Source organism: Saccostrea cucullata, unplaced genomic scaffold, assembly GCF_032062105.1.
Source record: "Saccostrea cucullata isolate Sc308-1 unplaced genomic scaffold, CSIRO_AGI_Scuc_v1 ctg39, whole genome shotgun sequence".
NCBI classification, from domain to species: Eukaryota; Metazoa; Mollusca; class Bivalvia; order Ostreida; family Ostreidae; genus Saccostrea; species Saccostrea cuccullata.
Window position 1 is genome coordinate 181963 of NW_026937104.1, and position 16923 is coordinate 198885.

The 16923-nt window shown below is 34.6% G+C and overlaps 1 protein-coding gene across 1 annotated transcript in view; it reads right to left on the bottom strand.

Moving 5' to 3' along the window:
- The window catches only part of LOC134247358 (protein kinase C delta type-like), a 56420-nt gene extending 46510 nt beyond the window's left edge, over window positions 1-9910 (bottom strand). Inside the window, exon 1 of the mRNA XM_062729731.1 lies at window positions 9794-9910. The gene's annotated coding sequence lies outside the window, so the exon portion shown is untranslated. The remainder of the gene's footprint in view (window positions 1-9793) is intronic.
- Between the last annotated feature and the right edge of the window lie 7013 nt (window positions 9911-16923).

Below are 16923 nucleotides of genomic sequence, written 5' to 3' on the forward strand. Positions count from 1 at the left end.
AGGTTAACTTGTAACAATACAGCTTCCAAGTTCCAAGTCAAACATTTTTTTACAGTCTAAACAATCATTGCATTTTTTTTTTAAAAACTCATTTATACCTATCCTGATGGTTTTCTTTTAAAATTCAAATCATATTTCAAAGGAGAAAACATTATCACTTATGTTTTCAGACCTCTAGGAATACTATAAGTTCAAACTCATTTGACAACTTCAATATTTGTCCTGTATATCAACAGAAGATTCAATCTCTCTCTCAATATGCAGTCATTCAGTGCACATTTTTTCCCCAAAAGCTACCAGAGAATAATGTTTCCATCAGGATTTTGTCACAATTCTTTACAATCTTTTTTCCTGCCTACTTTTTACAGTGCCAAGTATCTGCTTGGATGTGTTAATTTCAATCAACCATTGACCACTTGCATGCTATTTTCTCATTTAACAAAGTCCATTTATAGGATGTAGTTCAGTGCTGCTGAGACTTAACTTGGTGGGTGATGGATTTTATAGCCCACATATCTGCAATTCAAACCCTGATGCGTTTTTAAATCTGGCATGTTTTTTTTTTAGATGCAAATGAAGATATTTCTATGTTCACACTTTTTTCATGCAACATGGCATCCAGTAGCAGATTTATAGGGGGAAAAGGCTCATTTTACCCTCCAACAGCACTACATCCAGTACCCTCTGGACCCCACTAGGGTTTTGCCCTGGACCCTCCCCCCCCCCTCCCCCCCCCCCCCGAGAACCTCAAGGCTGCCCCCAGACAACCTGCCTCCTTATTGCACCGACCTTAAATTCAATTCCTGAATACAAACAGCAGGAAAAAAATTGTTTACATTATTAACATTCAAAGATTATTTATACCATTTTGTAATTAAGAACATCAGCATTCAATTTCTTTGAATCAATGAGAGGGTTTTAATTGTTAATAATTTGTGGTACAATTGAATTGTCTACAAAAATTCACACTCATGTCCTTTACAAAAGTTTGAAATTATTGCCTATATATCTATCATAAATGAAAGGGTCGCCTGCATGGCGCAGTGGATATCATGTCCTCTACAAAAGTTTGAAATTATTGCCTATCTATCACAAATGAAAGGGTCGCCTGCGTGGCGCAGTGGATAGAGCGTCTGCTCTAGAGTCACAAAGTAAGGAGTTCATCCTTACGTAGCTGCAATAATGTAGCCCTCTCCCTTTTTTTTTTTTTTTTTTTGGGAGAAAACATCAGATTAAAAAAATCGGAGAGGGCTACATTATTGCAGCTAATCCTTACGTAGCAGGTTCGTATCTTGCTGTGGGATGTGGAGACTGGTCCTTTGGATGAGACCGTGTACACCGAGGTCCCGTGTCACAGTAGGTGCTGGCACGAAAAAGATCCCTCACTGCTCAATGGCCCTGAGTGCCAATATAGGACAATATTTGCAGTTCTCCACCCAGCAAGTGTTGGCGTCTCCATATAGTAAAAAATTCTCAAGAGGGACGTTAAACAAACATACAAACAAATAAAGACAAATGAAAGCGTTTCCTCCAACAACAAAATAATTACCCTGTAAAAATAAATTATCTTACGTCAAAGAATTTGAGATGCAAGACTTTCATTCATGCTTTTGACAATAGAAATGATGAAAATATATACTTTTATATTCATTACCAAAATATATCATGTATGATATTCCAATAAATGTATAGACTTGCAGAAATTTGCATTAATAATATACTCTCTAATTGAATGATAGTGTGATAAAACCTTTGTTTACGAGTCCTAAAATACCCCAGCATCCTACACCTCGTACCATTAAACCGTCCTCATCAAAAGAGATAATTATATCTTGAGAGAAAGTACATCAACAATACAATGCCTTTCTACCGACTAATTTGTGGTTCAATTTCCTCTTATATATATGTATATATGTGTACTTAATACTGTCATAAAAAAACCTCCCTAGTTGATCACAGAGTGACAGAAGCTTCTGACGAAGATCAATAGCTTTTTTAATATTTTCTCTGAATTACAGGTTTGGAAACAAAGTTCATTGCTTTTCTGATTCCATGAATAGTAGGGATTTTTCAAACAAAACCTCTTTAATGAAATAATAAATTATAATCAACAGTCTCTTGATGGAAGAAGATTATTGGTTAACTTGAAATATAATGAAAAAAATAAATTAAAATAGTGAAATTCAATGTAAAACTCTAAAGTTGTATTTTTTAAAAAGATTATTATCTTGACTATGAATAAGTTATGAATTACATAATGTAAATGATCTTGCTGTATGTGGTGACTTTAAGGAAAACATGTGAGAATGATAAGTTGTATAGAGAAGTATAGGCAATTATTTGTGATCTTGATTTACTTAAATATGCAATGTGTATGCTATGATTTTCTGTACTATTCTGAATTATTTGTGTACCATATTTTAATAAGAGAAAACAAAATTCTCTGAATAATCATCACTGAAACCCCTCATTTCTCATTCATTGCTGCTTTACATGAATATCATTATGATAAATTCCTGCAAGTAAGCTATGGAACGCCATAGCTGCCTTAAGGTATGGTACATAATGTAATATGGTGTGTTCTATATAATAAAGGGTTGAATCAATATAATAAATGGTCACCACTTCTTGTTTAAGGGTGAAGCGCACATAATACATGGTGCGTTCAATATAATAAAGGGTCGGTTCTTTATGTTACATGGTCACCACTCCTTGTTATACGGTGAAAGATACATTATAAATGGTGTGTTTAATATAATAAAGGGTCGGTTTAATGTGTTATATGGTCACCACTCCTTGTTATCGGGTGATAGGTGTATAAATGGTGCATTCAATATAATAACGGGTCGGTTTAATATGTTAAAAGGTCGCCGCTACTTGTTATAGGGTGAAGTATACAAATTAAATGGTGCATTCGATATAATAACGAGTCGGTTTAATATGTTAAATGGTCGCCGCTACTTGTTATGGGGTGAAGTATACAAATTAAATGGTGCATTCAATATAATAACGGGTCGGTTTACTATGTTAAATGGTCGCCGCTACTTGTTATGGGGTGAAGTATACAAATAAAATGGTGCATTTGATATAATAACGGGTCGGTTTAATATGTTAAATGGTCGCCGCTACTTGTTATAGGGTGAAGTATACAAATTATATGGTGCATTCAATATAATAAAAGATCTGTTTACTATGTTAAATGGTCACCGCTTCTTATTATACTGTGAAAGATTCAAAATAAATGGTGCATTCAATATAATAACGGGTCAGTATACTATGTTAAATTGTCGCCGCTACTTGTTATGGGGTGAAGTATACAAATTAAATTGTGCATTCGATATAATAACGGGTCGGTTTACTATGTTAAATGGTCACCGCTACTTGTTTTAGAGTCAATAGTAGATAAATGGTGTGTTCTACAAAGTAAATGGTTGGTTTACCATGTTAAATGGTTACTGCTACTCGAAATAGGATAAAAGGCACATAATAAATATTTAAAATAAGTTAAATAACACATTAAAAAATGCGTCAAGTACAATTATCATTGTTCAGCTAATTTTACATGGTTTCAAAAAATGCACATTAAATATTAGCTATGATAAATAAATTAACTGGTGTTAGAGAGGGATTTCAATGGCACAGTTCTCCTTTAGTATTCTTATTTAAAGATAAAAAAAAAAGGAAGAAAGAAATTAAGAATGAGTAATCCGAGTGAAAATTTGCAAAGAAAATGGGACGAACTTATCCTTTGTAGAACTGACTGATCGAACAAAAATGTCTCGTATTTTTAAATGTTTATCACTATCAAGTACGATTGCCAAAAAAAAAAAAAAAAACAACAACAACAACAAACAGCTAATGGTAGGGGAGGGAGAGCTAAGTGTCAGGCGCGGATCCGGTCCAGGAATTTTTTTTCCAGGGGAGGGGTCCACCCCAGTAAGAGAAACATTCATTCCTGACATCACTTGACAAGCAAAAAAAAAAAAACAAAAACAAAACTGTTTTTCAAATGTGAAAAAACTATTTCCGGGAGGCGCACCTCTAGACCCTCGCAAGAGTGTTACATGTACTTCTCTTTTTTCCGTATGTTTAACGAAGGGGGGGGGGGTGTAAAAATTGAAAGGCGTCAATAATTTACAGGCTTAAAGTTGACAAACTATTGGGGGATTTAGGATCTTTCTCTAACTTTCGAAATATTCTTAATTAAATACTTTAAAGTGGGACAAACTTTACTTCAACCAAGCTGCAACAAAAATTGTGTGTGTGGGAGGGGGGAGCGGCTTTAGAATGAAAAATATTCATATTAAATCAAAGCGGTGCGCTTTCCCCCTCGTAACACAGACTTACATAGATATCTTGATATTTTATTGTTTCAGATTAAATTTACTAATTCTGAGATGTGATGGGGGTGGGGGTTGTTTGCTTGTTTTTTCTATTTTTATTGTTTGCTTTTTTTCTTTTGAAACTATGTAAAATTAGCTACACAATTTGACACATCTTTACCCTTTTTTGTATATTTCACCCTATAAAAGGTAGCAGTGACCATTTAAGGTCATACGCAACGTAGTTTGAACTTTATTGGGTTCTTCCCTGGAGTTGAAGAGTTCCACTATATGAAGGATATGTGTGGAATATTTTTAAAGTCGATATATGGATTTTTTCACCTCTTCTAAAATAATTTTTGATGAAAAAAAAATCTGGGAGTTATGTTTTGTAATTTTGGTTCATTTTTCTTTGATTAATACAATTGAAAAAAAAATTGATATCTTTTCAAAACCCCTGGTAACGCATGCTGATTTTTTGTCAAAGAACATGTAATTGTATTATAAGTTTAAATTTAGAATATCTTGAAAAAATATCAGTAGGTAAGGTACGTTACGTATGTCCTTTACATGACAAACCGACCCTTTATTATACTGAATGCACCATTTAATTTGTACATGTATATACTTCACCATATAACAAGTAACGGCGACCATTTAACATAGTAAACCGACCCGTTATTATATCGAATGCACCATTTAATTTGTATACTTCACCCTATAACAAGTAGCGGCGACCATTTAACATAGTAAACCGACCCATTATTATATCGAATTCACCATTTAGTTTGTAAACTTCACCCTATTACAAGTAGCGGCGACCATTTAACGTAGTAAACCGACCCGTTATTATATCGAATGCACCATTTAATTTGTATACATCACCCTATAACAAGTAGCGGTGACCATATAACATAGTAAACCGACCCATTATTATATCGAATGCACCATTTAATTTGTATACTTCACCCTATAACAAGTAGCGGCGACCATTTAACACAGTAAACCGACCCGTTATTATATCGAATGCACCATTTAATTTGTATACTTCACCCTGTAACAAGTCGCGGCGACCATTTAGCATTTAAACCGACCCTTTATTATACTGAATGCACCATTTATTTTGAATCTTTCACAGTATAATAAAAAGCGGTGACCATTTAACATAGCAAACAGACCCTTTATTATATCAAACGCACCATGTATTATGTGCGGTTCACCCTTTAACAAGAAGTGGTGACCATTTATTATATTGATTCAACCCTTTATTTTATAGAACACACCATGTAATATTATGTACCATACCTTAAGGCAGCTATGGCGTTCCATAGTAAGCTGTCAAAAATTCTTCTATCATGTCTATCCATATTGTTGCAGAAAAAGGAAGAAAATGAGTTCAACAAGCACAGAAATCACCAAGTAAAATCAAGGTGCCCATAGGAAAAACTTTCAAAGATCCTATTTTCACAGAGGTTTCACAGAGGTTTATTTTCTCACAGGTGGTGCAACAATATAGACAGGATTTCGAACCTAATAATCAGACATTTAAAACTGCAGCATTAAAACAAATAGATTTAATAATTCCTTGTTGCCACAGTAACACTGAAAGATTTAATTCTTCTGTGCTCACAACTTCTAATGGGAAGATTTTTTTTATTTATTGTCCCAATGGTTTCATGTTCCTGCAGTGCCATAGAAAGGCAAAATAAAATTGCAGCAACACTAAAAGAATTCAGGAATTATGTAGACTAGTTATTGATGCTTTAGAAAGGTTGAAAAATACCATGACTCGATCCTGCAACAAATAGGTGATAGAAGTGTGCACATCAAAAAAGAAGTTTTAACTGGCAGGTACATGTAGATCTATTTATGTAGCAATTTATAGTGATATAGTGATATTTTCAAAAGACACATTAAAATTGCAAATACAATATTTAAGAATCTCAAAAAAGTACATGCCTATGTGACAACTAAAATGATGTTTTATTGTAATTTATATCATCTGAGAGACCTTTAAAACATCAAAGTTATTAAGCCCTGGGCCCTGGAAGAAATTCTGTCCTAGATCAGAGGTTTCATTGACTTTGATGTATCAGCTACACCTGAAAATTTGGTTCACTGTACCTGCTAATACAATTTACTTATAGCTATCAACATTTAAGAAATAAGGTATCATTTTTTGAGTTTTATTGGGATGTAAAACGGGTTGATCACGTGATCAAATCCCGAAGGGCTTTATGGAAGATTTGATCATGTGCCAACCCGTTTTACATCCCAATAAAACTCAAAAAATGCAGGGATCAAAATTAACTTTTTTAACCACAGGCTAATTTTAGCCTGTACATATAAAATCTACAGGCTAAAATGAAGATCTACAAGCTAAAATTAAAATAAGGATTAAATGTCTTTTCATGTTCATTTAAGTTAATAAAAAAAAAAACAGGGCCTTCTATATAGTGGGTCAGTACAGAATTAAGATCATCAATGTTTTTACATTAAAAAAGTAATCTGGCCAAAAAAAATAAATAACATTAAAATATATTTATTTCCTATAACATTCTACAAATTCAGTTAGGGGGATCCGGACCCCCCCCCCCCTTCCCCCTGAACTGCGCATGGTTTACTTTTTCCCTAAGCGAGGGACACAAATTCTCTGAATAAGCTTGTTTTTTCTTCTTTAGAACAGCAAAGCCATTACTAGTCATATCATTACAGAAGTATTTGTTGTTATAATAATGAATATTTCCATTTCTAAATTTTTTCTCTATAATAACCCTTTGAAAGTAAGCGGAGTTGATTTCCTGATAATTCTGCTGGAATGTAAATTAGGCAGGTCGATAGGTCAGCAGCTAAGTAGGCCTAATACGCATGCAAATCTCGTGCGCATCTGTCTCTGTGTCTGACGCTAAGGAGGCCAAATATGCATGTAAATCTCGTGCGGCTGCCTTTGTGTTTGCCGTCAGTGTGCGAGGACTATTGAAATTGGCATGGAAGTCCTCGTGTAATTTAAATCGATTAGTCTACATTCTTAATGTCTAAGTCAACAATTTTATTTCACAATAAAATGGAAATATAAGGAATCACTGTCTAGTTTTGAGAGTATGCCAGGGACATCAACAATAGTGAGAAACATGGGATAATTTTAGCATAACGGGCTTTGCCCGTTATGCAAATTATCCCATGTTTCCCACTATTGTTGATGCCATAGCATACTCTCAAAACTTGACAGTGATTCCTTAATTACTCTTTTTATCTAAGGTAAATTTTGACAAGGTTGATACATTTTATATGTCAAATAAAACTACAATGAAACATTTTTGTATAAATTGCATCAGCTGATTGAGATTTGGTGACAGAATCAACGGAGGTGTACCGAATGCATTGTGACTCTGTTCAAATTTCAAAATGTAAGACAAATTACCAGAAAAATATGGATACGAGACTATGTGGGTCAAAAATCACCACTCGCTAAAAATTTCGAGTGTCTTCTATTTTTACTCGCTGTTTTGAAAATCAACTCGCATTTTGCGAGTATTTCTCGCTAATTTCGAACCCTGAAATGATACCTTATTTCTTATATTTACATTTGTGACTTATTCATACTTTAAATTTGCCTGATTGTTACTTTTAACGTGTGAAATGCGTTATTTTTCAAACCCAATGACATGTATGTAATCTACTAAACGCGCATCGACCCTTTATGACGTCACAGAGAAATTACGTTGAACGTTTATCCAAACGCACATCTATGACCTCTAGACCCCGTACCTGTATTTATACAATTATACATACGCATTGCTTTCAGTAGTGTTATATAAAGGAATACATTTGCAAATGTAAATATTAAGTTATTAAGAGTGTACTTATATCCCGTAGTAAACCAGAACATATGGTCAACAAACACAATACAAGGAAGTGATAGTAAACATTTATATATTTATCATGCAGATCCTGATTCCATTTTTGTCATACCTTTACTGATTCGTATCAGATATTTTTTATCCAGGTAAGGTAAATAATGCACAAATTACCATATAAAAGAAATGACATTTAAATCAAACAAATAATTTAATTTTGGTTGTAACATGTCATTTCATGGATAAAAAATTAGGCTATAATATGTATAACCTTGGTAATGCCTGCATCACGACTTAATTATGTCAAAAACCTATCACTAGATCAACTTGATGTTACATTTAAAATAAGTACAGCTTCAAGGCATTTTTGATTTAAATTCTTAAACACTTAGAGAAATCCTTTTATTTATTTTCTATACTAAATACCTGAAAATTAAATTATAAGGAATTAATTTTATTTAAAAGCAACCCAAGTTAACTGGTATAATTTACACAAGTTATAATGGTATATAACTTGGATTGGAACATTTAATTTACACTTTTTTATAAACTGCTTGGTGGTTTAAAAAGCATACAACTTCCCCAACCCAAGTTGTACCAGTATATCTTGAGTATATAGCTATTAAATTCATTCCTTATATATAATTGAATTATATCATTTACACATTCCTAGAAAATATTTAATGCTTAAATGTTAATTTACACATCTAAGACTAAAAACTTCTTAGCAGAGAGATCTATGTTAATTAAAAGAAGGTTTTGAGATTTTTTAATTAATGAAGATTAATTCATCCTTCAACTGATCTGTTCAACATTAAATAGTCTCGACAGAGAGACTTTTACATATAAACTCAGTATACACTTGCCATTAATCCACTTCCTTCCTGAACTGAGATGATTTTACACGTAATACATAAAATATATTCCCGACTTCAACCTTTAAATGGTTCCTTGTCCAGACCCCCACTTCTGCACTTAGTTTCTTATGTAAGGTACAATGTCACAGGGAAATTAACAGTGTCCTTGATACTAATGATTTTTTAAACAGCATTTAAGTGCCCACAGTCACTCAGTTCAAAGTTCTACAAGCCATGCTTATTGAGGTTAAAAAAGCATTAAATTCATTATCTTATTTGAATTTATTATTTAACAAAATATTTTTCTAATTTCAATAAACATCTGTGTTTGAACGCCAACTTCAGCAAGTTTCTGTTTAAGACATTTCTATCAAGGCAAAAGATAAGTGCAAATAAGCCTATGACATGGGGGTAGGAGTAACATGATGTTGTGATTGTGATCTAAAATCTATTGGGAATCTGATTATATAATCAGGAAAACTCTCTAAGTTAATATCATTCAGTTTACCTAACTATTCACAGTTTTATCCATTGACATGGATCTAAATACAGAAAATCAACTAAATTATACTAGAACCATCAGCTTTCTAAAATAGGTTAAGCCTACCAAGCTATGGGCAGAATCAAAACAAAACACTATAGAAAGACAGATATCTTCCTTGTATCTTTCTAAATAATAATTTGTATCTAGATATACACATATAAAAAAAAATACGAGAAAAATAAACTCTGATTTAAATGATAAATCTATAATTACCTTGTGTTGACAAGATCACTATCAAAGTATCAAAAATATACATTCAACAGGAGATGAACCATGAAGCGGAAACCCTCTCCTTGACGTCACAAATTATATAAAGCAAAATGAAATCCGTCACTGACGTGAGTTCCGGATTGGGCGTGGCTCGGATCAAAATTAAAAGGAGAAAAAGAACATGTGAAGAACTATTACAGAAAGTTTATCAATACAATATTTTTAATAAGAATGATTTAATTATATTACATATAATTAACAGAACATTTAGATGTAATAACTAATGCAATTTTGACCTGGTAAGGTCATATAGGTTCAATTCAATTCATTTATTTTGACAACACCATCATACATTGGCATATAGTCATGAATATAACAATTAACAAACATAAACTAAAATATCAAAGAAAGCATATCAGGTTTGTTGAAGGTTTTCTTTCCTAATATCAAAGCACTTTTTTCAAAAAGTTACAAACTCTCCTAGCAGTTCTAATACTTGTAGGATTGATAATGTCAATAATAGGGTTTTCCTTCATGTAACATTGTGCATTATATCATAATATTGTAATCTACATTGATCATAACTAGGACAATAAAGTACAAAATGATTTTCATTTTCAATAAAAAATTTACAAAAATGACATACACGTTTTTCTCTAGGAATAGGTGGCCTTGAGTATATCACCGTGTGAAATTGACTGTTTGACTTCAAATTCATTTTGGACTCTAAATGTTGTATTTAATTCTTGTTTTAACGTGATATTTGGTATTCTAAAATTATTGTGTTTTAAAATTTGCATTTTACCATTCTTTCTCATGTTAAATTACTAAGTGCTCATTTAATTACTGAGTGACACTTGTCGGACACCAAAGGGGCAGAGTGTTTATGCCCAAGGACATTTTAATCACTTTTACAAACAACATGTAATTAATTAATTATCGGTGTTCTTTATGTCCATGCCGTCAAAGTATTTCATTAATTGTTCACTGTATCACTTTTACTCATTGTCAACACCTGCCATTTTTAACTCATTGTACATTTTCCCATAAATACAATTGTCAAATTTTACTTAATCAATTCGGAGGCCGGGTGTACTACCGGCCACACGTCCGACTCGTTCCCCCATCATGCTGTAACTATTTCTACTTTTAACAGTTTGGAGGCTATGGCCATATCCAACTGGTTATTGTTTATTGTTGTTCCATGTTAGTCATTTCCATCGTTGAGACTTTATAATAAATTCGGAAACCATACTTATTCCTCGTTACTTTGGACTTTTATATGTGTCATCGGGAAGAGTCCTTGGAATACGGCTCTACTACTTCCGGCCAACGACGCCACTCACTTCCCCTGCCAACGTTCCCTCTTGTCCGATCAACGACACATCTTTTAGACCCAAACTACGCGGTCATAAGTATCTCATATAAAAATACGAGAAGCACAACTGAAGCAGTCTCTGATTATATTATCTGATACAGTATTAGTTAACACATCCGTTCCCATAACCAGAACAGTTTAGTTTACCCATTTTTGGCTCACCTGCAGTGATGTAGCATCGTTATAAAAGGTGGGGGAGGGCCGGGAGAAAATCAACTCACCTTTAAAAGAACTTGACAAGCAAAAAAAGGGGGGGGAAAATCCTAGTTTGGGGGGGGGGGGGGGGGGGGGGGGGTCCAACTTCTTCTAAAATCAATCTAAACATGGCAAATCAACCTTAAAATACGATGTTGTATTTATACGGTGATCGATCTAGTCTAACAGACTGGAGACAAATGAATATCTGTCTTCCTATTTTCACATCAGGTGAAACATTTCTTATCATTTTTGTCATTTTTTCGGTGATCTGATTTTATTTTAAATTCTATAGAGAGTAAAAAAATATTTAAAAGATTTGCTAAAAACGTTGTCAATATAATGTTTATTAGAGTTAGGGTTTAGGGTTATGCTCAAGCTGCAAGGGTTATAGGATAAGGGTGTTTTGCAGCTTAACCTTAACCCTAACCCAACCCTAGCAGACTAACCCTAACCTTAACTAGCCTTAACTTTAGCTCTAAACCTAACTCTAACTCTAACCCTAACTAACGGAAAAATCCGTCGTCAATTCAAACTTACGAAATTATGACTATAAGCGAGACCGTTGTTTTATAACCTTCTTAAATTGTCAATAGTTTACCTCGTTTTAGAAATTCTACATCTACATCTACATCTACATTATACATTTGGTCTTCAAAAGCAATGATAGCGTGGGGACCAGCAGGGGCGGATCCAGCTATTTTTGAAAGAGGGGGGGATTCCAGGGTTGTGCACCTTTAACGCCCCCTCCACACACAGACACACCCTCACCCTCTCAAGCTAAGATTCACACACACGTATGAAAAGATCTAAGGTTGTGGTAAATAATAACTTTGTTTTACGTCCCTTTTTTCTTTGAAAAGGTACTTTACCCCCAGTCTGAATTAAAAAAAACAAACACATTTCAAAAACTACTGAAGCCTTAAAATTCAATGGATTTGCAGCATTTCCGAAGAGTACAAAGAATTGTCTTTTAGAATCTGAAAAACATTTTGGGGGATGGGGTGCTGGTGTGGTTTAAAACAAAGAGTTACAAGTTAATTCCTTCAAAAGATATATGATAAAAAAGGTACATGTATAGCTAACACAGCCACAGCTCGTGGGAATCTAATATCAAATGAAATTTAACCTCGCATGTTACATATCATTATAAGATATATATAAAAATAAGTAGAATGTTTTCTACCATTCTCTCATAAAAAAGCAATAGTGAAGTGAACTGAGGAAACTAAATGTGTGAGAATCTACCTATTCAATACACAAGTTAGAGGTACATATATTTATTCTCGAAAAACGTTTTATCTTCTCTCTCTCTCTCTCTCTCTCTCTCTCCACTTGGCAAAAAATAAAGGGGGGGTTCCAACCCCCGGAACCCCCCCCCCCCTCTGGATCCGCCAATGACCAGTGTCATCAAGACTCATGTCAGCCAGGTTCAATTCCAAGGGAAGGAAGATAACGATCATTCAATGCTATGCACCAATTAATGCAGCAGGGGAGCAGGAAAATGAAGAATTTTAATCTGCACTACAGTCATTGTTAGACCGTGCACCTCGCAGAGATATATCAATTTTGAAGGGAGATTTTAATGCAAAGGTGGTTGATGAAAACACGAACAAAGAACTCATCATGGGTAAACATGGCATAGGTAACTTGAATGAAAATGAAAACTTTTTACAGATCTCTGCACTTTCAATGATCTCGCTATAGGAGGTACCATCTTTCTACACAAGACAACCTAGATTTCCCTCGATGGAAAGACAGAAAATCAAATAGATCATATCATCATCATTCGAAAGTGGAGAAGAAGTATGCTAGATGCCGGGACAAGACGAGGAGCAGACGCAGTCGCAGATCTCAAACTGGTTACAGCTACGCTGAGGACAAATCTCAGAGCATTCAAAGACAAATCTAACACACCGCACTACATGTTTAACATCCATTTTCTTAAAAAAACAAAGAGAAGAGAGATAAGTTCAGTATTGCAGTAAACAACAAGTTTGAGGCATTAAAGTGTCTGGCAGGGAGTAGTGTAGATTCCAAATTGTTAAGATCATTTCCCCGGGGGTAGGGCCGGGCTACAATAGGAAATCCAAGTTTTCACTATTTTTGAATATACATGTATTGGAAAATCTTTAAACTTTTCTCAAGAACCACTAGGCCAGAAAAGCTGAAAATTATGTGAAAGCATCCTGGGTCAGTGTAGCTTGTAAATTGTCCAGTCATTGACCCCTCGTGGTAGGATGGGGTCACAATTGGTATTACAAGGGGGATCTAATAAACAGTATGGCCAAAGGTACCCAGGTGAGCGATGTGGCCTTGGCATCTTGTATTGAAAAAGCAGTTGTCAATGATAGTGAAGATTTGCGTTTACAAGAGATGATGCAGATTGTTATGTCCGTCAACTGAGATCCATACTTACTGGTATTACTTCCGAGTCCAAATTCTGTGTGGATTTTAAGGAGGAAGGGAAACCGGTGGGATACTTATTGTTAACCTGTTTCGTCAGCTGTTGTTTCAAAGCCAGACATAAGCCAGACATGGCAGGAGATGCCCACTCCTCCATGGCACTTGATCCCACCTCTGTCGTATTGGAGGTCCGTGTTTGCTTTTCTCTTATTTTGCGATACTTATTGTTAACTTGTTTCGTCAACTGTTGTTACAAAGCCAGATCGGGAATAACTGTGTATAAGAAAGAAGATAAAAGGGGCTTGAATATTTTTTCTGAGGTCATCATATATAATTAACCAATCGTGTTTTGTAGATACTAGTATTATATAAATCTATGTAGATGTGTATAAGTGTGTTTGTATTTCAGGAAGAGAAGAATACTATTGATTAGGATGAATTTCGTCACTATTTGAGGTCCCTTATCATTGCATGTACTCTTGATATGGCTACATTGCACGGTAGTTCTAATGTGTCTACATTGCAGGATACACCACAGATTCAACACATCTATTTCATATTTGGATATTTTCATTGAAAAAGACGTTTGGAAATCTAATAAACAAGCTCTATGATAAACGTGATGACTTTAACTTTTCAATCGTCAACTTCCCTTCCTTATGCAGCAAATATACCTTCATCATCTGCATACGGAGTTTATATCTCTCAGTTGATTCGATAGGCAAGAGCATCCTCTACGTTTGTAAATTTTCGAAAACGAGGCAAATAATTGAAAAACAAGTAAATGAAACAAGAATATCAGCAGTCTCGTTTAAAGTCATCATTTCGTAACTTTTATGGTCGGTACAATGACCCTGTCAGCAAATACAATTTATCATTGATGTGAGTCAACTGCTGACTGAAGTTTTTCATACTAAATGTTAGTCATTTGCGACACTGAATTTACGACGATTTTTTTCATTATTTCCCGATCATGACAAGGAGCACACGGTGTGTGTGAGCGGTTGGCAGGGGTGCTCACTCCTACATGGCACCTGATCCCACCTCTTTTGTTTTAGAGGTCCTTGGATGCTCTTCTCCTATTTTGTATTGTTTTATGGGCTTTTGATCTTGAATATTGTTCGTTATCTCCATATGTTTCATTGATATGGCTACATTGCACGGTGCTCCTAACGTGGTTACATTTCACGGTACTCCTGATGTATCTACATTGTATGATACTCCTAATGTGTCTACATTGCAGGGTACTCTTGATATGGCTACATTGCACGATACTCCTAATGGGTTTACATTGCACGGTATTCCTAATGTGTCTACATTGTACGGTATACTCCTAATTTGGCTACATTGCAGGGTACTTTTGTGATGTCTACATTGCACGGTACTCATAATGTGTCTAAATGCACGGTACTCCTAATGTGGCTACATTGTATAGTAAACTCCTAATGTGTTTGCATTGCAGGGTACTCTTGATATGGGTACATTGTACGGTTTTCCTGATATGGCTACATTGCACGGTAGTTCTGATATGGCTACATTGCACAGTACTCTTGATATGGCTACATTGCACGGTAGTTCTGATATGGCTACATTGCACGAGATCAAATTAGGCGTTCACTGACCAGGGCCTCTATCTCGCACCGTTTTCGAGTTACGAGACGAAATAGAAATCGGTGCAGAACGGTATTTTACCTTCATTCCTAGTAAAAACCGTTTTCTTGGCGCTTGAAAAGCTCTCACGGTGACCTCTTCGATCGACCAAGTACGTCGCTCGGAAAAAAAATCTATTCTTGATCAAGTGGATATTACAAGAAAACTTTTTTTCAATTCATTGTACATGTACTTGCTGGGCTTTGATTGGCCACGTCTATTTCTCTTTTCTCTAGATATTGTATAAGAATTTTTTGCATTGTTAACAAGGTTTTATATTTTTATAATAAAAGGCTCTAAATTTCAACAATTTCTACAATACATATACTTCTTATGACCTAATTTATTTTTTAAAGTCTTCTTGAAAACACTATCAAAAACAGGAAATATTAAATTTACTATTAAAAAGAGAAACGGAAATTAAAAAAAGAAATAAATTATCGTGAAATAAAGCAAATTAAACTGACAAAAACTCATTAAATCAAAGATTACAAATATGCATGTACACACAAAAACAAACAAAATGTAAAAATACATGTATATTTAACCCATATAAAAATCAGGCCAAAGGAAACACATGCAAAAATAAACTTTAAAAGACGATTATTTTATAAAACTATTAAACTGACCTATAAATGACGGCTTATATTACCGATTTAAATTTTGACCCGCACTAGTTTCTTCAGTATTTTCCAAACGTAGTTAATCTTTTGAGTCGATAAGTAAAAGTGAATTAGAAATATCAGTATCAGAAATACATTTTAATTTAGCTGTTTCTGCGAAAAGACAGTGCATTGAAAGACAAATTTACATAACAAAATTCAATATTCATGAGGACAAGTTGGTCATTAAAAGATTTTTAATCCTCCGCTCATTGTGAATTAATCACGGAACTTAATTTAAACCACTTTTTAATCTTATTGTTGAATTTAAATCCTATTTTTTAATCCGCTATATCAATTTACAACTGGCCGCTAATCTGTTGCATTAGAGGCAAAGCGTTCACACATTCTAATTCTATACCTTTATAATGTGACCACGGACTAAAATTGTTGGAAATGTAATTTTAGGATTCTGATAAAAATAACTATGTCTTGGTGGACGGGTGATATTAGGAATTACTCCGAAGAGGAATTCCATGGCTATTTCAGTGAGATCAGATTGGTTGCCATGCGTACATTGCCCAGAAAACCACCAAAAGAGATTCTTTCCCTTCTGCAGACAACCTCGGTACACTCGCCATATGCTCAGGCAGAATCTGCTATCACAACACCTTCCTCTCTCCAGAGTACTCGTGAATTTTCATACCTCCCGGAAACCACCGAATTTGCTTACTCGCCAAATCATGATCTTCGGCTTGACCTTGGGACCCCCAGCACAACAGACGAACGCTTCAGTTACTTCCCTGTCTCCGCCAGGAATCGGCTTCACCAGTGGCAGCAATTCCAGAATGACGAATCTCCAAGGCCAAGGGATAGCAGCAAAAAGAGTTCCACCTTCAAAA